The sequence below is a fragment of the Schistocerca cancellata genome, chromosome 3, assembly GCF_023864275.1.
Source record: "Schistocerca cancellata isolate TAMUIC-IGC-003103 chromosome 3, iqSchCanc2.1, whole genome shotgun sequence".
In the NCBI taxonomy this organism is placed as follows: Eukaryota; Metazoa; Arthropoda; class Insecta; order Orthoptera; family Acrididae; genus Schistocerca; species Schistocerca cancellata.
The window spans coordinates 159,178,784-159,206,651 of NC_064628.1; the positions used below are offsets into that span (position 1 = coordinate 159,178,784).

A 27,868-nucleotide genomic window follows, 5' to 3' on the forward strand; every position below is an offset into this window, starting at 1 on the left:
ATTGCAATTTGGATTAACAATAAAAATAATTTAGGGCATCTGATTTGAAACCAGTATGCCATGATTTGAGATCTCCGTCTTTATCCTGCAAACCAGTAACGCTTAGGAGAGGTCTTAGTGACAACAAATCCTCTCTACATCATTCTCCTACACCGACCTACCTTACAGTTGAGGTAAGGGGGAAGTGACAATGGTACACAAACTACCCTCCGCCACATCCCGTAAGGTGGTTTACGGAGTGCAGATGCAGACGTAGTTTGACAGAAGTTATTTCAGGGGAAGAGGACAAAGGGCTTGAAGTGCATATACTCGGTACGCTATGTAAAAATCGGTTCACGTTTTGTGAAGAAAGTATAGTGAGTTACACTATTAGCTATGGTTCCACAACCTGAGGGTGCTGTGCGCTGTACGATCCAATCACGAGTGTATACGGTATCAAGACAAATAAGCCTGTACAGTGGACAGTTCACGTCGATAAAAGTACATGCTTATGCGTTAGTCGCTACGCAACTCATAGGCACTCTTCGGTACTCTAGCTAGAGGTTTGTCAGAATCATGAGCAGACTGTATCGTCTCAGATTTCCTTCACCGATGGCTCGGCTGCTACGCCAAAAGGGCTGCCAAGCCTCTATCATTTACTTCCTTTCACCCTCACATTTAATCCCAGTCTTAAATCTCTCTCTAGTTCTCGTCATTGATCATATTTTGGCCTTTCATTCTTACTGTTCCCTCTTGGTTCTTGTGCATATTGTATACTATCCTTTTCCCCACTGCTTCGCCATTTTATGGATTCAAACAATATATATTGCCACACGTCCTCCTGCTCTCTGTCTCCACCTCTTCCTCCCTCTGTCTACCCATCTCATCCTCCCACCTCTATCTATCTATCTTCTTCACCCCACTCACTCTCTCTGTCTCTTCATCTCCTCCTAACCCTCTCTTTGTCCATTTCCTCCACCACCTCTCTCTAACCATGTCTTCCTCTCTGTCACTCTAACCATATCTTCCTCCCCTCTCCCTTTCCATATCCATCTCCCCCTCCTCCTTTTCCGACTGACCAATACCCTCCTACCTTCCACATTTCTTATGTGTCTCCCCCTCCACCACTCTTTCTGTCCACATCCACCTCCCTCTCACTCTGTTCATCCCCTCCTCTAACCAACTCACCTGTCCCCAGCCATGCTCACTGGCACATGATACAGTTCAATAAAGCGGACCATTAGTACTCCCCACAATATACCTGTCATGCAAGGCAAGCTACACATCAGGGGCTTCAAAATAATTTATTTGCCCCTGATGTATAGGCCATCAGGCAAAGCAGATCGATAAAGCAAGCTGATACTACTCCAACACAACATATCTGACATACAAAGCAGCCTACATATTGGGGCCTGAAAGACCATTTCTTGCCTCTGATATGAAAGCTACCCTGCAAAGCAGATTAATGTGGCAGGCTGATACAGTTCCCACACAACATGCCTGTTTTGCAGTGCAGCCTTCACTGCAGGGCGTACAAAAAACACATTTTTGTCAATCTATACCCTCACTGGAGCTAGGTTATAAACACCATGGAGCAGACACTCGTAAAGCCTGCTGTTTCTGTGCCACACACACACACACACACACACACACACACACACACACACACACATATATATATATATATATATATATATATATATATATATATATATCCACCTTACCTTACAGCTCATTCCTATTTTTATGAGAGTTCAAACACCTTACATCATTTTTATTGACAGACACTTTCTTCTGGGTCATTCTATGCACTACTGTGTCTATGTAATCACTCCAAATAAGTGTCGCCAGCCGCAGTTGGACCCACGACACAAGGTTAAAGTTTTCACTACTCCAAGGTCAATAACTACAAGCCTTGTGGCTACTCATCTACTCTCAGTAAGATTCCGAGGTTCAGCCACTCGATTGGAATGTGTTTACCGCTAACAGTTCATACACCGCCTCCAACTGGCTGCTAGCAATTTCCGCCGATAATATCCACGTCAGCAAAACAGTTATAAGATACAGTTCAAAATCGTCAGGCGAAAAAATCGCACATAAATTACCACACTCAAATTTGCATGGAAACAAGTGAGACTCATTGGATTCAGCGATAAATTTGCCAAGTCCGTTCCGATCACTAAACACCTGCGTCCAACTAGATATTTCACTCTACAATCTTTGTCTATTGAGTGTCTGTTCGCTAGCTGAAAGACAACATATATATGACGGTAGTATCTGTTCCCGAAAGAACAGTTACCGTGGATGACCATGCAGCTTTGCTAGAAATAAAATCATAATTAGACGCCCTAGCTGCAAACAGGCGTTTTACTTCATTGGGGACATGTTGAAAATGTGTGCCCCGACCGGGACTCGAACCCGAGATCTCCTGCTTACATGGCAGACGCTCTATCCATCTGAGCCACCGCGGGCACAGAGGATAGTGCGTCTGCAGGGACTTATCCCTTGCACGCTCCCCGTGAGATCCACATTCCCAACATGTCCACACCACTACATTAACGCCTGCTTATTATTGTCTAATTACACATTGATCTTGCCAAAAGCCGAGAAGCGATTCTTCTTGGTGTTGTAGCCCTCTGGGGCACTCTGGGATGCTCTCTGAGGCACTGTGGGATGCTCTCTGGGGCACTGTGGGATGCTCTCTGGGGCACTGTGGGATGCTGTATTGGGCACTCTGGGATTATCTCTATTTAATTTATATAATTGTTGATTTTATTTTGATTTTTTCACTTATTACACTAATCATCTTTATCTTTAGGCGCACTACGAATGTAGTGGTGTGGACATGTTGGGAATGTGGATCTCACGGGGAGAGTGCAAGGGATAAGTCCCTGCAGACGCACTATCCTCTGTGCCCGCGGTGGCTCAGATGGATAGAGCGTCTGCCATGTAAGCAAGAGATCCCGGGTTCGAGTCCCGGTCGGGGCACACATTTTCAACATGTCCCCGATGAAGTACATCAACGCCTGTTTGCAGCTAGGGTGTCTATTTAATTATCATAAAAGACAACACTCGCGCAGGAAACCTGAATGACTCACCCCAAAGTCCAGGCTCCCCGCCGGGAGTGCACTTACGAATGCTATCAGTTTTTCGTACTGCACGAAATAACTCGGTTAATCCTGAAGTATCATACGCTACGAAAACACCTCCTCCACTCCAGAGGGCAGACGGCTTCTGTACCCTGCGAGGGCTCCCGACTGACTCGTCAATTTCTCCGGCTCCAAACCGCCGTGTTAAATTATGTAACAATCAGAATCAAGGGCAGAACGCAAACATTTTCATCGGCCATTTGCTGCTCCCTCTTAAAGCGCTTCTGTACGATGCTACTTTCTGTCACGAACACAACGGGTGTTGGATGTTGGAAAACAACGGCCATCGTGGGAAATCACTCGACTCTGAACCGGCCTCATAAGCCCAGATCAGTGCCCATTTATGAAGATTATGGAAAAATCGGCCCAATACATTTAGTCTAGAGAAAAACATCTTTCTATGGCATACACAATAATCATAGGAACGAGCAAAGAGGTGCAGTCCGGAAACGATATGTTACATACGTCAGAACTACCTCTCTGGTGCCTCTGTCTTTCCCAAAGCCCAAATGATAGTCCTCTAAGAGACTCGCTGTTTTCTTTTCCATTCTTCCGTATATTATTCTTGTTAGCAACTTTGATAGATGAGCTTTTAAGCTTTCAGTGCGACGGTCCTCGCATTTATCTGCCTTTGTTATCTTCAGTAGTGTGTGCATGGTATTTCTCCGGAAGCGCTGAAACCTTCAGTCTCATAAAATAACTTGAATAGTGGTTTGATTGCCGTTAGCTGCCTACAACCTAATTGTATGGACTGCAATTTTTGCTGTGTTAAATGGTAGTCCATTTATAACCGATCATTTTACTGAAAATTCCATTTACATGTTTCTTCCGCTGGCGCATCTCTGGCGTATATTATTAAGACTTTTGTACCACAGAACAACAAAACATAAGAAGTAGAAGGTCCATATTATCATACGGAAGCAGAACAGGACAACAGCATTCCTAGTGTACTGGCAGTGAACTTTGAATACGAGCAAAATATGGCACGAAAATCCATATTTTTAATTCAAAATACGCCATTTAGATGATAATTTTTCCATTTGCCCTTTACGAACGGACCCCGTAGTCTACCAGTAAAGTACCTGCTTGGAAACCGAAAGGTTTTTGTGACGTTGCAAAGTAATACTTTCGAGATGTGTAAATCAAAATCTAAGATTAACTTATCGTAACTGTGATTCACATCACGTAAAATTTTGTAAATGGTGTCGTAGTCGCCTTTTGACTGTAAAATTATTTATTTGCCAAACACAATATTGCAATTTCGACCGTGGAACTACCAACAGGTGTAAATAATTGCACCTTAGCACAGGTCAAAATCATCTGACATGGCATCACACGGAAGTTCGTTTCACCGCACTATGTTCATTATCAAGCGATCTCGTGAGTACTGCACTCTTGGAACTGCGTTTTGAATATGTTGCTCGTATTCTGTTCTGTTTCGTAATATTTTGTGGAGTAAATGATTCCATATTTGTTTTTGTTTCACCTAAGATGGGGGCTGGTATCGTCGCATAGTTTTCTGCGGATTCATGCCTATTCGTTCCTGCTTACGAATCCGGGTGTCGCCTCCTTTCTAGCAGCTTTTGACAGATTTATCATTAAACTCTATCACATCTTGTTACGGAATAAATATGTATTTTTGCTTTGAGTGGTGTTGCTTCTTGCCACTGAGTTACGTTTTGTAGTCTTAGTTAGTGAGGCATTCTTCCCTGCAAATGTTAAAAATACAACAGCAGTTACGCCAATAAGTTCGCACGCTATTAACAGGTGCGAAGGACAATAAATTTTAGCAGAAATTAATGTACTACTGTCATTCTCCTTTCCAATGATGATTTAAAAGCAAATAACACACACTCCCATGTTTACATCCCTGGCTTTACTAGTAACTTCGCTACAAATACAGTTTACTAAATGCAGTAGCATCCAGTACGGTGGAAGTACTTTCACACTATACCACACAATCCCATGTACAAACATGCATTTCGATGTAGAATATTTTTGCTGCACACTCTGTAACTAACACTACAAAGCAAACTCAGGGGCAATAAGCATCATCATTTAACGCAGAAATACATACTCATACCGTAACAAGATGTAATAAAGTTAAATACTATTTTTTTCAAAACAGATAACATGAAGTTCTCCATCAAACGCGAGAAAGTACGAAAAGTGAATGCGAAAAAAAAAAAAATGCAGAATATGAGCAATATATTTATAATGCATTTAATTCTAGAGTTCAGAGCACTATGCGACAAAACCAGCTTCTGTCTTATATGAAACAAAAAAGTACGGAATAGTTTACTTCACCAAGTATTAAGGATACGACAAAAATCAAGTACCAGCCGGGGTGGCCGAGCGGTTCTAGGCGCTACAGTCTGGAACCGCGCGACCGCTACGGTCGCAGGTTCGAATTGTGCCTCGGGAATGGATGTGTGTGATGTCCTTAGGTTAGTTAGGTTTAAGTAGTTCTACGTTCTAGGGGACTGATGAACTCAGATGTTAAGTCTCATAGTGCTCAGAGCCATTTGAACCATTTTTTGAAAAATCAAGTAGAATACGAACAACATACTCAAAATGTAATTTAAAGAGGCCAGTACACACAGGAAGCCGTAATCAAGAACACAATGCGATGAAAGCAGCTTCCATGTACTATAGAACGAAAATAAATATGAGAGACTTTAAATCACCCAAAACGAAACCGAGATGATGAACTGATAAACTTCCAGCGCTCTATGTAGCCTGGCAGCGAACCTAGGTCATATTACCGAAAGTCCCTATATGAGTTTCACTTACTTGATTTGCACCGCCAGCCGAGAGATTTGTTATGTTCTTTCGCTGTACGGTTGGACAGCATTTACAAATAAAAGTAATAGTAGTGACGCCAATGTTGAAGCCTGTTGCTTAACGTTAATGATTATTTCCTAGTCAGATTTTACGCAAACAGACTGAGCTGTGAAATATGGTCTCTAGGTGACGTAAATATGATGTAAACTCGTCACTACTTGTGCCATCAATGTCATAAATATGAAGTTCCTTCAAAAGAAGATTTTGATGTGTATCTAACGTCACTGGTAAGTCATGGATAATTGCAGCTGGTGGCTTCTATATTTTAAACATTATTTTATGTGGTCTACATAATTTTAAATGTGCGCCTGTAGTATCAAGCGTCAAGTGCTCGATGGCACTGCGTCGTTTTTGTCCTAATTTCTTGGGAATGTTAATTTGAAAATCATTCAAGAATAAAAAGTTGAGATTCCATATTTTTTCAAGAAAAGTGTAGAATCTCACTTTATCTATCCAGATATTCGCTATTTAGCATCTTCAAAGTCAAATATGACCGCCAAATTATGTACTCCAAGTCAAAATAGCAAAGTGATTGAATGAGAGGCGGTGGAGAATCCGATTACATTCTGAGTCCGAAAGTGGAGATACACTATGTGATAAAGAGTATCCAGACACTCCCAAAAACATACGTTTCTCATATTACGAGCATTGTGCTGCCACCCACTGCCAGCTACTCCATATCAGCGACCTCAGTAGTCATTAGACATCGTGAGAGAGCAGAATGGTGCGCTCCGCGGAATTCACGGACTTCGAACGTGGTCAGGTGATTGGGTGTCACTTGTGCCATACGTCTGTACGCGAGATCTCCACACTCCTAAACATCCCTAGGTCCACTGTTTCCGATGTGATAGTGAAGTGGAAACGTGAAGGGACACGTACAGCACAAAAGCGTACAGGCCGACATCGTCTGTTGACTGACAGAGACCACCGACAGTTGAAGAGGGTCGTAATGTGTAATAGGCAGACCTCTATCCAGACCATCACACAGGAATTCCAAACTGCATCAGGATCCACTGCAAGTACTGTGATCGTTAGGCGGAAGGTGGGAAAACTTGGATTTCATGGTCGAGCAGCTGCTCGTAAGCCACACATTACGCTGGTAAATGCCAAACGTCGCCTCGCTTGGCGTAAGGAGCCTAAATATTGGACGACTGAACAGTAGAAAAACGTTGTGTGGAGTGACGAATCACGGTACATAATGTGGCGGCCCGATGGCAGGGTGTGGGTATGGCGAATGCCTAGTGAATGTCATCTGCCAGCGAGTGTAGTGCCAACAGTAAAATTCGGAGGCGGTTGTGTTATGGTGTGATCGTGTTTTTCACGGAGGGGTCTTTCGCCCCTTGTTATTTTGCGTGGCACTATCACACCACAGGCCTACATTAATGTTTTAAGCACCTTCTTGCTTCCCACTGTTGAAGAGAAATTCGGGGATGGCGATTGCATCTTTCAACACGATTGAGCACCTGTGCATAATGCACGGCCTATGGCGGAGTGGTTACACAACAGTAACATCCCTGTAATGGACTGACCTGTACAGAGTCCTGACGTGAATCCTAAAGAACACCTTTGGAATTTTTGGATCGCCAACTTCGTGCCAGGCCTCATCGACCGACATCGATACCTCTCCTCCCTGCAGAAATCCGTGAAGAATAGGCTGCCATTCCCTAAGAAACCTTCCAGCACCTGATTGAAAATATGCCGGTGACATTGGGAGCTACCATCAAGGCTAAGGGTGGGCCAACACCATATTGAATTCCAGAATTACCGATGGAGGGCGCCACGAACTTGTAAGTCATTTTCAGCCAGGTGTCCAGGTACTTTTGATCACATAGTGTATACATTCTAGCAGTTTCTCTAAACCATTTAAGGCAGACATCGAAACAGTCAACCCATCAAAGATTTTTTTTGTATCGTATAGTATTACAAGTAGGGATAAGTTAAACGTAACAAAAAACATTGCTGCAATACCTAAACTGAATTGTTTATTTCTTCGTGCGCATTATTTCGAGAAGAGTTTTAATACAAAAGTGCTAGCTTAAATGAAAAGCATGATTAATAGCGAAATTTACCTGAAAGTTTTGCCAGAAGCTTTTGAAATACAGAGAGAACGTGGTCACTTCATTTCCACGGTTCGTTTGCCATTCGAGAAACGAAATATAATGGCCAGCCCTGGTTTTGAATTTGCCGTTTCAGTCTCCCAGTCAGAATTTCCGATGGAAACAAGTCCTACAGAATTTAACTTCTCCGAGCACCATTGCCGTTGCTGTCAAAACCAGACGGGTTGTTTGCAAATAACGCATTTAATCGTCAGCGATCTGTAAAGGTCAGCTTGCTGCAATACCTACAGTCAAGAGCCTGAGCCCCGGGAGCCTGCGTTTCAACATTGCGTTCTTCAATGCAGTGGAAGATTCAATACTGTTTGCGGCAATGAGCGAATATGTTAATGCACACTGAAATATGTACTGATGCATTTAAACGTAGATAACGAATCAATTGAGGTTAATTTTCAGTAATTAACTGATTTTCTGTTAGTACTGATCACGGATACCCCTACCCAGACCCAACAATTTAAATCATGTTATTGGTTGGTGAGAATTTTGGCCCGCCATCTTTTCTTGATGAAAATGAAGCTGACAATTATCATTCTGGCGTGAACACTACTTGGATTACTATGCACTGCCCTACTGAAGATAATACTCCATTATCTACTAACAAGAAATTAAATTACTGATCGAGCCAATTAAAGGAAAACATACAGCTTTGTTAGACATGACATTTGGGGTTTTACGTGCGATAGTCCTCATGGGCTTTTATAGCATTGTTTCGCCGTACTTGGAGAGCAACAAAGAAAAATGTGCGAGTAACATTGCAATGATAAAATTGGAAAATGTTTTCTGTGTTCTTTTGTTTCCTGTCTAGGTGAAGGAGGTTATTTTCCTTAGCATATCTTTGGCGCGCAATATGCACTTCGAGCACGCCATATGTTGAGCGATGATGAACTTTTGTGGTTGGATGGTTGATCTGGGAGAGGGGACCAAACAGCGAGGTCATCTGTCCAATCGGATTAGTAAAGGATGTGGAAGGAAGGCGGCTGTGCACTTTGAAAGGAACCATCCCGGCATTTTCCTCGAGTGATTTAGTGAGAATACGGAAAACCTGAAGCAGGATGTCCGGGCGCGGGTTCGAACCGTCGTCATCCTGAATGCGAGTCCAGCGTGCTAACCACTGTGCCACCTCGCTAACAGTTGAAATGAATGACATTTATTTAGTGAGTATTTGCTATTTTTCACTACGAATAGGATGTAGAAATAGCAGTTAGACAGGAAAAGGGCAGTTTTTAGATAAAGCCAGAGTCGTAAGGTAGCCAGCAGCGCGGGGCACCCGGATGCGACATCGTGTGATTTCAAATCACCTAACAGCATCTCGAGGCAGAATTCATTGGCAGAATATCTTGGTGCGTGGATAAACCAGCTGGAAGCAAATGGAAGTTACGTATTCAATATAAAGTAACATAGTGTCAACAATATATACGGAACTCTGCTATGTATGTCCGAAGTAAATTAATTCTGTAACCTGATCGCATGCATACTTATATTTACTGCCACTCCGAAACTGAAGCTGTGGTGTATATCGTTACTAAAATGAAATTCACTTTGTTGCGTTTTTCAGCGCATTTTTGGTATTTGATTTATGTATTCGTGGTACACGGGGAACACATTCTATGTATATGTCTTCCTATGCGAGTACGTAAGGGGTTTTCTGTAGCAAATAATCTGTGCGCCACGTATGTTTCATCTAAGAAACCGACAATAATGCGCTATCAAAAATAAAATTAAATGTTTAAAGCGAACTAAAGTAACGACGTTATATGTGTGAAATTTCCAAGAATTATTTCACTAACATTTCCTATTAATTTAGATGCCTTCGAAATTTGTATTTGCCTATCTGTTTATTACCCGCATGCTGCATGTGTTTACTTTTGTGTATGCGCAGCTATACAATCATTAATTTCAATATTTTTCGTTGTTTATTAGCACTGTTTAATCATCTTGAAGTTGAAGCTCTTTTGTCTGTGTTTGCTTCAACAATAATATATGTCTTTGGGTGGGGTCTTTTAACAAACAATTTTGTTTTTTGTCCTAGACATGTTTCACAGCAATTGCAGCATCATCAGTAGGTTTTTCTATTATTATGGCTGTTAAACATAAGGAATGTTCTTTACTGTTTAAATACATGTAAATGTTAATTTGTAAATCGTAGTTACAGATCTGTAATTACGATTTAGAAACTAAAATTTATGGTAGCCATTTACAGGTTTTAAATTGATTTTTTTTTTTGGTCGAGTAGTCTTCTATGGTGCAGAAGTTTTTAAGCGGAAACAACCTCTGCATTTGAAAGATGGTCAACGGGTTTTGTATTTGTTTCGTTCATTCCCTGTGCCACAGTTAGATTCACTAGTGGATAACACTGTTCATTTTTCAATTAATAATGTATTTGTGTATACCTCTTTTACTGTCAACCGCAGATGGAGTTGTGATAACAAATCTGAATAAATGAACTGCCAGTCTATAGTTAATATTGCTCACTGTTATGGTGTTATCTTTGGATCGGAGTCTGTAGCGTATTCGGAAATTCGTTTAGAACACTGGAACTGACAATTATCAACAGAGTGAAGCTATTCGTCTTAACAATAGAAGACAAGCTTTCAGGACTTGTAATGTCGTGGTCGAAGCATAATTGTCTGTCTAAAGTTTCGTCTTCCAATGCTGGAGGCATCATTAGAGGCTTTAACGTATCAGAAACCCAAACTGTTCATAATGATTCTACTAGAGTTACACTCTACCAAAACTACGGTTTTATAGTTCTGGTATAGTACATAATTGCCTTAGTAAATGTTAGGATTACCGGAAGTATTGATAGCACTGGTTGGGACAGAAACCTAAATGAATGTGTAAGAGAGACACAGGGAGCCAACGACTTCTCTTCGTTTTTATGTTTGTTTGGTTGTTTGTTTTGCACATAATTAGAACTGCACTTCATTCAGTGTTAGTTCAATGTGTATTTTACATTCTCACAGAACATGAATGGCATTTTATGAGTAATAAAAATTAGTTAATTGCGTACTTTCTGCCCTTTTAAGTAACCAAAGCAATTATAATAATTTTGATAATTTTGATGCAAGTACAGTTTACAAGCACAAACTTAAAACGTTTATATAGTTATTGTTTTTATTTTGTTCTCAATAGATAGTTTTTCATCATGATCAAAGGCAAGTGTTTCCTGTTATTATTGACAAACCCTAAAGTTGTTTATGAATGACAGAAACATGTTTTAAATAAGTTTGACTACGTATTGACGCCATGTCTGATACATTTTTGGTTAGGATTTTTTAAAATTTTAAATTGTTACTGGGGAAATAACGTTTTTTAGAGCTATGTGATAAATCTGTATTTTTAAAAACTTTTGCGGCAACATCCATTTGTTTCATGCCACAAATCAACAATTTCAGCATAAAACATGAATTAAACATTGAAAATTTCAATTTTGTAATAAATTCCGTTTATACTTAAGTAACAGACACGAGGATAACTACGTGGAACAAAAATGTTCCGTAGGTTACGTGGCGTGTTATATATCCTCACTCAGTTTCCGGACGGTTCACAAATTCCGGTTTCTACGGGAATCTACAGTAAGACACTGCCCGCATACGCAAAGCGATGGAAATCAAGTAACGCCCGATAGGCATGTAACACACTTAAGGAAGCTCAGGTAATGCGGTTACGATCTTAACTGACCTAGGCTACTAGGAAAACTACCGTAGTCCACGTTTACTTATGATAGTCTACAACTATAGTATCCAGGCAGTGCTCGGTTCATCACGTCATCAGAGAGCTGCCTAAGATTGCTTAAACAGAGAGTGCACCTATTCGTCATCAGCGATTTCGTCCAAATTCATGGTATATGCAGGCAGAAGAGGGAGATCCAGATGGGCAAGCTTTTAGAAGAAAATAGCATTTCTGGTGCTGGTTGGGCGAGGGATGAACCACTGATGTTAGTGTAGCTCTCAGGTAACAGTCTGCGCTGTGGTAGGAGTACAAGGGGTAATACGAGCGGCGTTGGATCGAGTCCCCATGCAGAAAATTTATTGTTTTCAATTTTTAAGTTACTTAAACTGTAAATAATCCAAGCTAATGCTCAATATATTGTGTTTATTAATATTTTCGTAAAAGTCATGAAAAGGAAAGGTAAAGGAAAATTTGGGATTACAAACAAATTTCGAGGACGGAATTTTAAGGAGTACACGAGAGCTTCTTGTATGAAATTAAATACTTTTATTACTTGGGGTAGGATAATATTTTCCTAAAAACAGCGGAAGCAGTAATTTTCTCGGCGTCTTGCACACATTATAGGTGTTGCATTGTTACAGTTATGTGGTTGTTTTAAATTTTCTAATCAATAACATACTTGGTTTACATTCATAAAAGGTTCTCTCTCATCGCTCAGTTTGACAGTAAACGCTTCATTTTGCCAAATAGTGGTGGGGATAGCTTGTGATGTACAATGGAGAGTATTCTGATGCAGTCTTCTCGGGATGTGACTTATTCTTCGTGTCTCTCCACAAGATAAGAGCTGTTTTAGAGCTTTCTGATCAGATTCATTCACTGATGAGATCGCACGGTTGCACTAGATGTGTGTATTTGGTAAGAATCACTTTAATACTGCACGGTGGCAATCCTTCTTCGCCTTGAAAAATCTCGTTATATAACTGTTTGTCCTCCCCACGAGTCAATACACAGAAGAAATTTGTTCTCCGGCGCAAAGAGTTTCATCACAATAAATACAATACTTGAAGTATTACCTTGATTTATTTGCAGTTTAAGTAAATTAAAAATAAAAAAAACAATGTTTCCGGCTAGGGGCTCGATCACACGACCCACAAATTTGGTATTACCGTTCTGTACTCATTCCGATCCAACAACTGCTGCCTGAAAACCACGCTAATATAAATGGCTAATGCCTCACCCCGGCCGGTTAAAAAATACTGTTTTCTCTAAATGTCTGGCATCTGAAGCTTCCTCCTCCTATCACTTTTATTTCTGGCCAAGACCTGTACATACCAAAAATTTGGACGAAATTGGTAGGAGCGATTCCTTAGTGAGTCGCGCCGACTTTTGTTATGGATCTCATAGTGGGAAGGACTTGGCGCTATTTGTTTTATGTAGAGGCTCACAACTTGTCTAATTTCAGTTCCTCTTCTTTCCTGTTCTAGATGTTTTGGTGCTTATGATGTCTCCAGTACTGGAATACGAAACGTTATGTAGTGAATTTTTCCTAGGCCACTGCCTTATACTCATACAACAAATATTAATATTCGTCTTAATTCCTGCTGCTGGTCACATAATTACTGTGGCTGGACTTTCTTGGTGGTGACTATGCTTGTTCTCGTATATTACATGATTATTACATCACAATTGCCGGCCGCGGTGGTCTCGCGGTTCTAGGCGCGCAGCCCGGAACCGCGCGACTGCTACGGTCGCAGGTTCGAATCCTGCCTCGGGCGTTGATGTGTGTGATGTCCTTAGGTTAGTTAGGTTTAAGTAGTTCTAAGTTCTAGGGGTCTGATGACCACAGCTGTTAAGTCCCATAGTGCTCAGAGCCATTTGAACCATTTTTGAACATCACAATTAACAGCTTTTCGCTTTTAATTGACTAGGCTCTCGTAGTGGTAGTGTATGTATGTATCAGACTGGTGTTTAAACCGTGATTTTACTTGTGCGCTTGGAACAGGTAATAGCACAGTCCTCGGAATGAAGACGACGACGAAAACGATGGTATTTAAACCGTTTCGCGCTACATACGTGGTTGTTCACAACATGTTACCGTGATGGTACTAGACAATATCTCCCCCCCCCCCCTCCCTCTAATACATTAAAAACAAAAGCATTCAAAACTCTGACGTGCGATGTATGGATTTGACTGTAACTAGCTTACTTTTTTCTTCGCTTCATTCTGTGTAGTTTTTTGTTTATGAATGATCATTTTGGCCAAAACGATGAAAACTCTCGTCTGGTTAAGTTAACTCCAGTTAACAACAGTAAACTCTTAACTTTGAAAATAATCAATTTATATTAGTTTTTACGTGCAATAGCAGTTTCGCCATGTTTCTTCCAGACTGGAAATGAATTTTTAGCGCTATTTGAAGTACTTTTTAATTTTTTAAAATTTTTTTTATATATTTTTTTGCTCTTCCGGCTGTGTTTATTGAACACCCTGAGGAGGTGACAGAGATAAATTAGGCGCAGTACGAATGTAGTGGTGTGGACATGTTGGGAAAGTGGATCTCACGGGGAGTGTGCAAGGGATAAGTCCCTGCAGACGCACTATCCTCTGTGCCCACGGTGGCTCAGATGGATAGAGCGTCTGCCATGTAAGCAGGAGATCCCGGGTTCGAGTCCCGATCGGGGCACACATTTTCAACGTGTCCCCAATGAAGTACATCAACGCCTGTTTGCAGCTAGGGTGTCCATTTAATTATCATTTCATTTCTAGCAAAGCTGCATGGTCATCCACGGTAACTGTTCTTTCGGGAACAGATAGTACCGTCATGTATACATCAAATAATGCTAAGAATGGAGCCCCCGAGCTGTGGACAGAAGCAGAAACGAGTCATGAGTCTGAGTAGAGAAGACGGCTTGAAAACAGCAGGGTCATGGGTACTCTTTGTCACTATCATTACGATACTTCGGACATGGCTCGTAAAAAGCACAGAAACAGTAATACGAGATTTCATTTGTGGCGCGTAGTTGCGAATTGTCAGAAAACTTTCTTGTATGTGACACTAACAAGAGCGTTCCTTGATGTATCACTGTCGACATTTGCGTTTGTAAGCACAGGCTAAGTCGACCACAATATTATTGCAACAGGAGCAAGGGCGCTTCGGTCGTCTCGTGCATTTACCTGCGCGCCTCAAGCATATCAGAATGTCCTCTGCTTTTGTAATGACCAGGCAACTTGCTCGTAAAGCTATTCGGACTTGCGCAGTGTATACAGCAGTCGAAAAAAGGGATGTGGTTTTTATTCACCGTAATGTCGCCACGTGTTTCCGATATCGGCCACGGGAGGCAACTGCGGTATATCGTGTAGAGTAGTACTAGTTACCTTTGGGTACTGGTTCTTGTAAACCGTAATTAGAGATACGAAATCGCTACATTTAAAAAGTGAAACAACTTCTGGGTACGTTTGAAAAGATTTAATTAACCTGAAAGTCGGCCTCTTTTTTTCTGACTTGGGGGAGGCCACGACGTTGGGATCACGAATTTACTTCAAACTTTGTGCAGTCCGGTAGGCCGTTAAAACAACAAAATGTGCAAGTAGCAAGGTGCACTACTCTGGCGATTCCGAGAAAAAAGAAAGAGAAGTTTTACGCTTCTGTTACGTAACATGACTGGGTGTTGTGTGCTGTCCTTAGATTAGTTAGGTTTAAGTAGTTCTAAGTTCTAGGGGACTGATGACCATAGATGTTAAGTCCCATAGTGCTCAGAGCCATTTGAACCATTTTTGTTACGTAACAGATGTATCTGTGCGAAGTTTACGGCACTAAGAAGTCAGCGTGGACACTTGGTTAGCGTTCGCGCTATGCAAGAGGATCGTGGACGAGGTGTTGGTTCGATTCCCGCTAACAGTTAATTTTTAATCAATATTTTTTCATGAAGCTGTAGTGAATTTCTTATGTTATTTGACTGTTTGACTATTTTTAATTAAAATTTCAAAGACGAGGGACAGGTTTTGAAAGCTCTAGTCAGACCTCGATAAATAATTATGCGAATGACGTTATTCAGTAATGTAGTATAAGTGACAACGTGCCAGGCCACAAGAGTAATGTACAACTGCTCGTCGGATGTGCTCTCGACATCACACGATGCAGGATTGTGTCTGTCTTACTAATCTATCTAACACGGGTTCCCAGGTACATTCCGTGTTTCTTGACTTCCGCAAGGCGTTTGATACAATTCCCCACAGTCGTTTAATGAACAAAGTAAGAGCATATGGACTATCGGACCAATTGTGTGATTGGATTGAAGAGTTACTAGATAACAGAACGCAGCATATCATTTTCAACGGAGAGAAGTCTTCCGAAGTAAGAATGATTTCAGGTGTGCCGCAGGGGAGTGTCGTAGGACCGTTGCTATTCACAATATATATAAATAATCTTGTGGATAACATCGGAAGTTCACTGAGGATTTTTGCGGATGCTGCTGCAGTATATCGAGAGGTTGTAACAATGGAAAATTGTACTGAAATGGAGGAGGATCTGCAAGGAATTGACGCATGGTGCAGGGAATGGTAACTGAATCTCAATGTAGACAAGTGTAATGTGCTGCGAATACATAGAAAGAAAAATCCTTTATCATTTAGTTACAATACAGCAGGTCAGCAACTGGAAGCAGTTAATTCCATAAATTATCTGCCAATAGGCATTAGGAATGATTTAAAATGGAATGACCATATAAAATTAAACGTCGGTAAAGCAAATGCCAGACTGAGATTCACTGGAAGAATCCTAAGGAAATGCAGTCCGAAAACAAAGGAAGTAGGTTACAGTACACTTGTTCGCCCACTGCTTGAATACTGCTCACCATTGTGGGATCCGCACCAGATAGGGTTGATAGAAGAGATAGAGAAGATCCAACAGAGAGCAGCGCGCTTCGTTACAGGATCATTTAGTAATCGCAAAAGCATTACGGAGATGATAGATAAACTCCAGTGGAAGACTCTCCAAGAGAGACGCTCAGTAGCTCGGTACGGGATTTTATTGAAGTTTCGAGAACATACCTTCTCCAAGGAGTCAAGCAGTATATTGCTCCCTCCTATGTATAACTCGCGAAGAGACCATGAGGATAAAATCAGAGAGATTAGAGCCCACACAGAGGCATACCGACAATCTTTCTTTCCACGAACAATACGAGACTGGAATAGAGGGGAGAACCGATGGAGGTACTCAAGGTACCCTCCGCCATACACCGTCAGGTGGCTTGCGGAGTATGTATGTAGATGTAGAATTAATACAGTTTTCCGCATCTACATGGAATGTTGAGTTTCTAAGGGGAAACACACCTTGTTGATATTTTGCAAAATTTCTCTTTCTTCCAATAGTTTGGACACAAACCATATATGACCACAAATGAAAAAAAAAAGAGATTAAAAATTAAGTTTGAGCTGGAGGCGAACCGTTGCCTCACATACGTTCGTCTTGCGAAGCTCGAACGCAAACCACGTGACCACCATGAACTCAAACGTCCGGCGCTATGCACATTTACGTAAGGCACATACAAGAAGCGTAAAACTTCTCTTGCGATTTTCTCGGAATTGCAAGACTAGTGCACCTTACTACTTACACGTTATGTTTTAATGGTCTACTAAATGTGTACAAAGTTTGAAGTAAATCTATGATCCCAACGTCATGGCCTCCCCTTGTGAGTACGACGATATGTCATGAACTGAGGGCAGCTGAAGGAGGAGATACGAGCGTGCTCGGCGGGCAGATTTGCTAAAATGTCTTATTTTATTCAGTAATATTCACTCGCTTGAGGGCTCTTCTTCTTCTTCTTCTTCTAAATTCAAAATGGTTCAAATGGCTCTGTGCACTACGCGACTTAACTTCTGAGGTCATGTCACCTAGAACTTAGAACTAATTAAACCTAACTAACCTAAGGACATGACACACATCCATGCCCGAGGCAGGATTCGAACCTGCGACCGTAGCGGTCGCTCGGTTCCAGACTGCAGCGCCTAGAACCGCACGGCCACTCCGGCCGGCCTTCTTCTTCTCCGCCTCCTCCTTCTTCTTCTTTGTTTGTCCCGCTTTTTACTCGTGCCCTAAGTTTCTCTCTCTTTCTCTCTCCGTATGTGTCTCTCAAACAGACACACACACACACACACATTTTACAACGTTAAGTAAAGAGATTACAAAACGCTCGTGCTTTCTGTTGTCGGCAGTGCAATGTGCAGACAAACAAAGAACTTGGCGGTCACAAAGCAAAGCCTTGGATTGCGAGTCGCTTAGGGCAATACTAGGGAAACTCTTATTCACATCTGAACGGTGTGCCAGGTGCATGTTGCGCTCCTCTTCGCCGTTTCCAGCATAATAAGTCTGCTTCATTCGCCTGCAGCGTTTGCGGCGAGATCGAAAATTACTATAAACTTCCGTAAGGTCTTGACAGGTGACCCATCTTTTCAGTTAAATACGACTCGGAGCACTGAGGAATAGTCTCCAAATTCTCATCCAGCTGTTATCACAGAGGATTTTCGTGGGTTCCTTGAACTAGTTTTTCGTTAAAATCCAGGCCCAATTGCTGTTTTACATTACTGTGAAAACTGGAGACAGTCTGACAAATTTCCGACCAAATTTAAGAAAATTTATCTCTGTATTATCTAATGAACTTGGTCAACAAAGCGGTAATTCACCTGTACTATTACCTTACTCCAAATCGTTGAAAATATCGTCAGTAACTGCCGTAGATGACTATAATTAGTGCTGCCTTTATTACGAGTGCTGTGAGTGGAAGAAAGGCAATCTATAAACTTGCACTTTGGTAAAGAATTGTTCATCCGAATGGTTTACTTTGTGTGGATTTTTAAAATTATTTTATCTTATATTTTTCGTTCAAGACTATAAACTGAAATATCGTACGGTCATAAAATTCTGTTTTCGGCGGTTTGTCACCCACGAAAAATCGTACCAAGTTGACTGAAGGCTTATAAGAAGAGTATCCTTTCCTTTTTTTAAAAAAAAATAAGATAAAAACAAGTGAATTCAGTTCGTTAACATTTCTCTCGAAGTTGATTCAGGTGATGGACGTCTCATAACGGCAACAACGAAGGAAGGAAGGAAGATGGGTTCAAATTCTCGTCCACGGCGACGTCATCAGATACGGAGCACAAGCTCGCATTGGGTGAAATATGAGGAACAGAATCAGCCTTAAGCTACTTAGCGAAATCTCGGAAAACCGGATAGGGATTTGAACCGTCATCCTTCTGATGCGACTCCAGTGTGCTTAACCAGTGCGCCAACTCGCTCTGGAACCACGGACGATAACATCGAGAAACTGTCAAATATAGTACTAGAGACAGATGATTTTCGGTGTATGTGTGATAGTGCGTCATACCAGGAGAAATACAACAGTACATTCTCCATGAATACGTAACTATGTGAAACATTTGTTCCAAACGGTTGACACATTTGTTGAACGTTGACCAAAAGCAAGTGCAAAAGCTAATTTTTTACGATTACTAAAATCACTATAAAAGAATCACAGTGACATTGTGCGCCAACTTGCTATTTGCGTTGACCACTTCACGCCAGAAACGAAACAATTATGACAGTTGTTGGTGAATCCCAGAGGCCAAGCACCATTGAAGGTGGAGTAGATTTCACCTTTCCGAAATTTTATGGCTAGTGTTTACCGGGATGCAGAAATAATGCTTCATACTGAGTATCTCGCAAAGGACAATACAGTAACTGAAGAATACTGTACAATGCTTGTGCAGCAGAGTGATGGGAGAAAGGACGCGAAAAACGGTCTGGGCTGTGCAAAAAGAAAAAACTTCGTGACACTGCACGTACCTACAAACGAGCTACATCAATGGGAAAACTGAGGGACTTGAAGTAAGAATTGTTAGAAGGTATATCTGACTTTTATCTATTCAGGCATAGACGGTATTTTTAACCTATTCATGCTTACAAAGTCCAGTTACGTTAATGTGACCACCGGTCCGCCCCCGGTAGCTGAATGGTCGCGTGACGGATTGTCAATCCTCTGGGCCCGGGTTCGATTCCAGGCTGGGTTGGGGAATTTTCTCCGCCCAGGGACTGCATGTTGTGTTGTCCTCATCCTCATCCTTTCATCCTCATCGACTGCAGGTGGCGTCAAATTGAAAGACCGGCACCCGGCGAACGGCCTGCCTGACGGGGGGCCCTCGACATACGATGAAATAAAAAATAAAATACGTAAATGTGACCACCTGTCAAAATCCTGAACGACCACCTTTTGCAGCACGAACGTGCAGGAAGAGAGTCAGTGGGTTCTGGATGGTACCGCCTGGGATGCGGAGCCGAGTCGACTCCAGTGCCGTGGCCAGGTGCGCTACGTTTCACAGTTGTGGTTTCTTGGCCCGAGAAGTCCCACCGAGGTGGTCCTACAGATTCCAGATTTTGCTTAACATCCTGTGGGTCTGTTGGCCAGAGAAATATGGGAAACTTGTCCAGGTGCTCTTAGAACCGCGCACGTACACTGCGACTTGTGGAACACGTGCATTGTCCTGCTGGTAAATATGCCATCGTGCCGAAGAAAAACAAAATGCATACGGGCGTGGACATAGTCTCCGATGCATACTTGTGTTGATCCGTTGCGCTTTCCAGAATGAGATTATCCAGGGAATGCCTGCGGTCTGGACCAGTCCGACGACTGTTGCAGGGGGTGTTTTCTAACTTGTCGCCAGGCTTTGGACGTCCACTTGCAGTACTGGCGTGCAAATTCCATCCTTCGTCGTCAATGAACAGTAGCCATCACGCCAGCATAAATGCATGAACTAGGCGCCTGGTGCAGGCACCCATATGCAGAAACGTTCGTTGAACAGTAATTGAGGAGACACTGTTGGTAGCCCCTTGGTTCATCTGGGTGGTCCAGCCGTTCATTAGTTGCTCCTCTATTCGCCCGAACGCACCTGCGCAGAAGTCGTTCACCGGTATCATCTAGGCCCGTCGTGCAACACGGCTCCTTCGGCGCCGGGTTTCGATAACGCCATTTTGCCGTGCACGGTATAGTTAAACCATGGCAGCGAGGGAACAGTTTACGAACCTAGCTGTTTAAGACATGCTTCCAGCCTTGGCCAAGCCAATGATCATGCCCTTTTGGAAGTCAGACAGATCGCACCGGTTCCGCATTACGACAACGACTGCACTATTTTCCGCATCCCCCGATACGCTTTGTTTACCCCACTATTAGTGCTTCCACGTGCTGTCTGTGAGTGGTCATTACGCGTTGGGGGTGGTCACATTAATGTGTCTGGACCGTGTATAAACGGATTTGTAAGTGAAAAACGGTTTGAGTACAGAGATGAAGTACCCGTGCGTTTTGTACTTGGGGGACGTAATATACTTACTAGGAAATAATTGGAGGAAGTAAATTCACATCTATAGCCCACGAGCACATTTACACAGTGTGATGGAGAGTGCTACTGGACCACTCACCCCATTCCCCCCCCCCCCCCCCCCGCCGCCTTCCCCTTCCCATTACCGTATCATCTCGAATGACGTATGGGATGAACGGGTGTCTTAAGCCTCTGAATGAGCCGACGTTTAGCCGGCCGCTGTGGCCGAGCGGTTCTAGGCACTTGAGTCCGGAACCGCGCTGCTGCTGCGGTCGCAGGTTCGAATCCTGCCTCGGGCATGGATGTGTGTGATATCCTTAGGTTAGTTAGGTTTAAGTAGTTCTAAGTTCTAGGGGACTGATGATCTCAAATGTTAAGTTAAAAAAATGGTTCAAATGGCTCTGAGCACTATGGGACTTAACATCGATGGTCATCAGTCCCCTAGAACTTAGAACTACTTAAACCTAAGTAACCTAAGGACATCACACAACACCCAGTCATCACGAGGCAGAGAAAATCCCTGATCCCGCTGGGAATCGAACCCGGGAACCCGGGCGTGGGAAGCTACAACGCTACCGCACGACCACGAGCTGCGGACGGATGTTAAGTCCCATAGTGCTTAGAGCCATTTGAACCATTTTGAGCCTACGTTTCTCTGACTTCACTGTCGCGGTCATTTCGCGAGCCGTGTGTGTAGAAAGAAGTAATATCTTATATAACATTTCCACTTATATCTCCATGTAATTTTCGTTTCATTAATTCCCAGTAAATAATTTCTTTAACTCTGTTGACTCCCTCTCGACTTCCGGACCTAGAACGTTGTGTCATAAACAGCCAATGATAAACAGCTAATTTTGTCCACGACTGTGGTCTGGAAATAGAACGCTCATATTTTTATTAATATAATTCGAAAGGCACTGAAAACAGTTTGATATTTACCTTTTTTAAAAAGACTTTCTGACAATGTAAAACTGTGTGTTTGGGACTCTAACCTGCCACGAAGTTTCAGATCAGTGCACACTCCGCTGCAGAGTGAAAATTTATCCTGACTACTTTTGATTCATTTGATAAATTTTCCCTCGCAGCAATTCACTGGTACGCGACACTGAATAGTAGATTATGTCTCCCTCATAACTGTATTAAACCTGCATATGCCGCCGTATATATAGACTTGTACGTAACGGCGGATTAAAGCATGTATACATCCGACTACGGATAATCGTGGAATAGAAAGCGAATGTATCTGATCTGCTTCGACACTTCGGCGGTGCACTAAAAGGGAACTCTTGTGTTCATCGTCTCTTTCTTCGAGAGAGGGCGACAAAGGAAGGAAGGGCTCAATGAACTATAATAATGGTCTGTGGTCCGAGTCATCTTTGACTAAATTTAGTCACTCTCATTCTCTTTAATGTTTATTTGAAAATTACCGATCTAATTCCTAGTTACGATAGAAGCTGAAAATAAAGAAATATTACAATGACCTGTCTCTTCTTGAAACGTTCGCTCTCGGAATTTTACTTAATTGAAGAAGACAAATCTCTTACAAACACTATGGAGGTGCTCAGACGACTTGATCGACGTCATGTGGCGCTGCATTATGGGGAGGATTGTGTTTTACAAGCTGGAACTGCACGCCGCTACCTCTTCTTAAGTTGTTACTGGCGCTCTTCTCGCTACAGGATATCTTGTAACAATTTAATTGATAACTAAAAATATTTCATAGCAGTTTATTGGTCTCCAAGCTTGTACGTCAAGTGAGAGTAACCAGTTTGGGTCCATTCGACCATCGTCCCATCTGCTGTGATCACAAAGTAATCTGTCACAGATTTGACAGTTAAGTAGCCGGAAAGCGGTTATCTTATAATTGATGCGCAACCATGACGGAAAATGAACTAAATTAACATGGAAGATTGCTAATCTCATTGGTCAACAGGTGTCCCCGTATTCAGCTGACTGCTTACTAAACCGACATTTGATATACACTTACACACAGAAACCAACGCAGCACTCTTATTCCTCCTCCTGAAACGACAAAAATTCGGGGGTAGCGTGAGCATTTGTATCATGTAACTTCGCTCCTTACTTTCGACTTAAACCGGGAGCTTGCGGAGGGCCATCGTCTGTTTGTGCTCCGAAAAATAGCGGTCGTTGCCACATCTGCGTATCCGCTTCCACTGCTGCTGCTTGGATGAAACAGGAAACAATGGCAACGGCATCTAGTTGCGAAACGAACGGATTTCCTGTGAAAAGTGAGGCGCAACTTATCGGAATACCGAGAAACGAGCTCGTTTTCATTTTACATGTGATGAATAATGTCTGATCGAAGTCTAACCGTGCATCAGCGACCAGAAGTCTGCCTCCGTAGCGTAGCGGTAGCGTTACCGCCTACCACGCAGGAGCCCCGGGTTCGATTCCCGGCAGGGGACTGGGTGTTGTGTGTCCTTCATCATCATTGACTCGCAAGTCGCCGATGCGGCGTCACCTAAAAAGGACTTGCAATACGGCGGCCGAACTCTCCCCGAATGGGGCCTCCCGGCCGACAATGCCACACGCTCATTTCATTTCAGTGACCCGAAAAGCAGGAAGATTAATGGATTATCACCCGCCGACTGTTAACTCTTTCGGGTAGTCGTCGTCCTTCCTCTGACATATTGATTTTATGATCGTTTTTGTATCTACGTTTCTGCCATAAACAGGATACCGCTGTTGTGAAAAACTGAACAGTACAAGCAGTAGGAGTTTTATTTTTGTGTGTGAGAACATGAAGTCTAAAGTACCGAGTCGTTATAATTGGAGTGCAGCTATTCATGGAGTTCAAGCGTGGGATGTAATTATCGTACGGCAGCGAAACTTGGCAGATATGCTGGTGCGTTAATGCGGAACCGATTTACACTGGAAAACAAATTAGTTCCAGTTTTGGCCACCAGGTGGAAGTCTGGCGCCGTACGCTGTTTGTCTGACGGTATGACATCCACGCTGCCATTTGAGACGCCATAACGTGATTGAACAGTGCGGCTATCGAGAAGAGGGAGCGAGCACTGTTAGTGAAAGTGTTTTATGTGAATGGCAGCAATTACAGTGCTCCACTGGAGAGCATCGCCGACTGGAAAGTATGAGGTGCGGCCCGATGTCATTAAATCGTTTAAAGAAGATGATAATGAAATTCGGATACACGAATGAGCTTCGTGTGGCACCCGGAAGAGGAAGGCGTCCTACCCCGGTGAAAATTATTGAGTTTGCTGTTGCTGTAACTGACCATGCATCACGTGCTTGGGGTAGTGCTAGCGCTCGTGCAGGGTCACAAGAATTGTCCGTCCCATGATCAGCAGTATGAAAAGTTTTGCGGTCTGTTTTACTCTGGCACCCAGACAAGATCCATATGGTGCAGCACCTGAAACCTCATGATCCGCAGCAACGTTCTGAATTTGCTCTCCGGTTTCTCGTACGGATCGAAGATGACGAAATATGGCCGGACAATATTCTATGGAATGAGAAGGCACATTTTACACCACAAAGCGTAGTGATTATACAGAACTACCGAATTTGGAGTACTGTTAATCCAAGTGATGTGCACGATGAGCCACTGCACTCGCTGTATATGACTGTGTGATGTGGATTCACAAACACTTTTAGTCTCGGTCCGTTGTTCATTAAAGAGAATACACCAGAGGGCTTGACAGGTGCACCGTGAGGTCTGCACGTTATCGATACCTCCTTGTACAGCGTGTGATTTCTGCTTTGGAAAAGGGCAACTGTGTGGAAGCCAATGATTTCGTGCAAGATGGGGCAACACATCATGTCGCTCGCCCAGTGAATGATCTGCTTAATGCAACCTTCCACGAACGTGTTATCCGCAGAGCTTTTCCAGATGAATGGCCTGCAGGATCACCTAACCTGCATCTTGGCTGTAGGGATATCTGAAAGACTACGTTTCCCAGGAACACGTTCGGTCTCTACCTGTTCTGAAAGCCAGTATACAGGAACACATCGTTCAAATTCCATCGGAACTGCTGTAAGCAACTTTGATCACGTCGTTTTTCGGATGCAACAACTCGTCGACGTCAACGGTGCTAATACTGAACAAATTGTGCAAGCGCCAGTAATAATAATATCAACATAATGCCTTTATGACTTGCTTGATTTTTCTGCCCACGCTCCGTTAATAAAACATTGCCGGGCGGGGTGGCCGAGCGGTTCTAGGCGCTACAGTCTGGAACTGCGCGACCGCTACGGACGCAGGTTCGAATCCTGCCTCGGGCATGGATGTGTGTGATATCCTTAGGTTAGTTAGGTTTAAGTAGTTCTAAGTTCTAGGGGACTGATGACCTCAGAAGTTAAGTCCCGTAGTGCTCAGAGTCATTTGAACCATTTTTTTAAGAAACCATTGCATATGGAAACATTTCTGTGTGTCTTACTTGCCTTCGCAGCGTCAGATTTGCACCACGTGGCCAAAATTGTAATTAATTTTTTTCCACGGTAAATTGGTTTTGCGTTTATGCATTAGAATGTCTATCGAATTTTGCTGCCGTACTGTAATTACAACCCATACTGGACTCCTCTGAGTAGCTGCAATTCATTTATATCCACTCGGTACGTGACTGCCATAAAAAGAATACGGGTGTAGTTAGAACCCGAATAGTATAAGCAGTAGAAGTGTTATTTTTATTTGTGAGGACAGGAAGTTAGAAGTAGATGCAGCCGCTAGAGCCGCGATCCTGTGACAGCTGGGGGAATGTATTTAGATGACCATAATCTATGTGTTACTTGCGATTTATTGATTACGAGAATGAATCCAAAATGCAGAAAACACCAACATTTTGTTAACGTATACATTAACTATGTTATGTACTTAAAGTCGGTTACAAAAGGTGTGACTCTCTCTATGACTTATCTTCAGCTCTTCCAAGGAGCTCTTTGAGTGTGAGGTCGCAAGTTCAATCTTTAGTAAGGGTCGTTTGAAAGTGTTGTGTTAACAATTTCGACGGGTAAAATATTAGCTGCTAATGGCGCACCATGTCCACCAGGAAGGCGACAGAAAATGAGTCTCCGGAAGTTGCTGAGATCAACTTTCTATGGAATGTATGTTATACACTTCACAAAATGGACATCGTCGACATTTAACAAAAAATATTCAAAACAAACTATTAACTTGCACAATAACCATTGAATGAAAAATGGCACGCTACAGTTATCACAAAGCCTCGCATCACGAAGATCAAAGGCGAACTCCTTGGGTATCGCAAACCATGTAGGACTTTCAGCTAGATATCCACTCTTAAAGAATTCATTTAGCATCGTATTGGTAACGGAGCGGGATGTTACCGAATGCGAAACAGTCTGTCGTGGAGTTTATCGTGAAACTGACTGTCCTTTAAGGTGTAGCTGCGGGTTAGTGCGATAATATGTTTCACAGGCACAAAAAAAGACAGTCACAGGCTAAATTTGTCCAGTGGTTTCAGGCGATATGAACTGCAATGATACGCTGACCAGGTACCAAGTAAAAGCAAGTTAGTTTGACCAGATATTGGTCAAAAGCAGTGCTCAGATCGTAGTTTTATTTCTCTTACGCCCATTTTCTCACTCTTGCTTGCTGTGATGTAAATACTCCCTATTGTCCTTGCAAGATCACTCACACGAGAAGGGATCGCAGGGGGAAGAGCACCTCTAACGTCTCGCAACACAATAAACAACTTTCCCACTAATTTACTACCCAGATTATCAGTTGGCATAAGTGTATACGAACGCGTTAAGGCATTCATGTTAGCTGATCTTGATGCAACTCTTTTGGTACCTTTGATTTCCAGGGTTCCTTTCATATGCATTTCCTCTTCAAATCCCGACTGGTCGGAGTTCAAAACAGATTCCTTAATGAACGATAGGATAAGTTTGTTTGTCTTATCTACAAGTTTTCCGGCTGATTCCGTAGTTTGCTGTACATCGTCAAGTCGATGCTTTGTTTAAACTTTAGGTACATTGTGTCTTCCAATTCTGTAGCACTGTATGAAGCTATGTAACCATCCACTGCTTCCCTTGAAATCATTGTAATCTATGTTGCGAAGAATTTGATGTGCATAACGTAGTAGGCCACTGTCACGCACATCCTGTAAACTATATTAAGCATCCTTGAAACGCGCAAACATCAGTCAGCATTGTCTGAGTTAACAGGAGTTGACAAGGATCTTGTCGAACAAGTTTACCGATTTTTTCAATGTTTGCATCAGTTTTTGCTGACAATGGTCTGCCAGTGCGAGTGTCATCACTGGTGTCTTCGCGGCCATCTTTAAATCGTTTAAACCACTCAAACACTTGTGTTCGCGATAAACAATCATCGCCGTACACTTGTTGTAACATTACAAATGTTTCACTTGCAGATTTTCCTAGTTTGAAACAAAATTTGATGTTAACACGCTGTTCTTTCTGTACACTCAACATTTTCTGACGCACAGACAAAACGTCAACTACTTAAAACAGACGCCACGGGCAGACTGAGTGCAGAAGGCAGATGAAACTCGAGCAGTAGGCGGAGCGAGAGTCACGTGACAGGCCACGCGACTTTCAGCCTTATTGCATTTGTTTTATTGTTTCACCAATACTAGTCCGGTTTTTTTCTAGCCACACCTCGTATACGATACCACACATTCCATGACTCATCTTGCAGAAACGCTACTATTTCACCTGCCACTTCTTTCTCACTGTGCAAATTTTTCTGGGTTCCTTTCAGACGAAATGTCACTTCGGCAACTGTT

General features: G+C 42.5%; 3 non-coding genes across 3 annotated transcripts; 2 read left to right on the forward strand and 1 right to left on the reverse strand.

Annotated features, from left to right (window-relative positions):
* Positions 1-2,376: 2,376 nt before the first annotated feature.
* Trnat-ugu (transfer RNA threonine (anticodon UGU)) lies at positions 2,377-2,451 on the reverse strand. Its single transcript has one exon. It is a non-coding gene; the product is annotated as a tRNA-Thr (tRNA).
* Positions 2,452-2,892: 441 nt separating this feature from the next.
* On the forward strand, positions 2,893-2,967 carry Trnat-ugu (transfer RNA threonine (anticodon UGU)). Its single transcript has one exon. It is a non-coding gene; the product is annotated as a tRNA-Thr (tRNA).
* Positions 2,968-14,364: 11,397 nt separating this feature from the next.
* Trnat-ugu (transfer RNA threonine (anticodon UGU)) lies at positions 14,365-14,439 on the forward strand. The gene has a single exon. It is a non-coding gene; the product is annotated as a tRNA-Thr (tRNA).
* Positions 14,440-27,868: the final 13,429 nt, after the last annotated feature.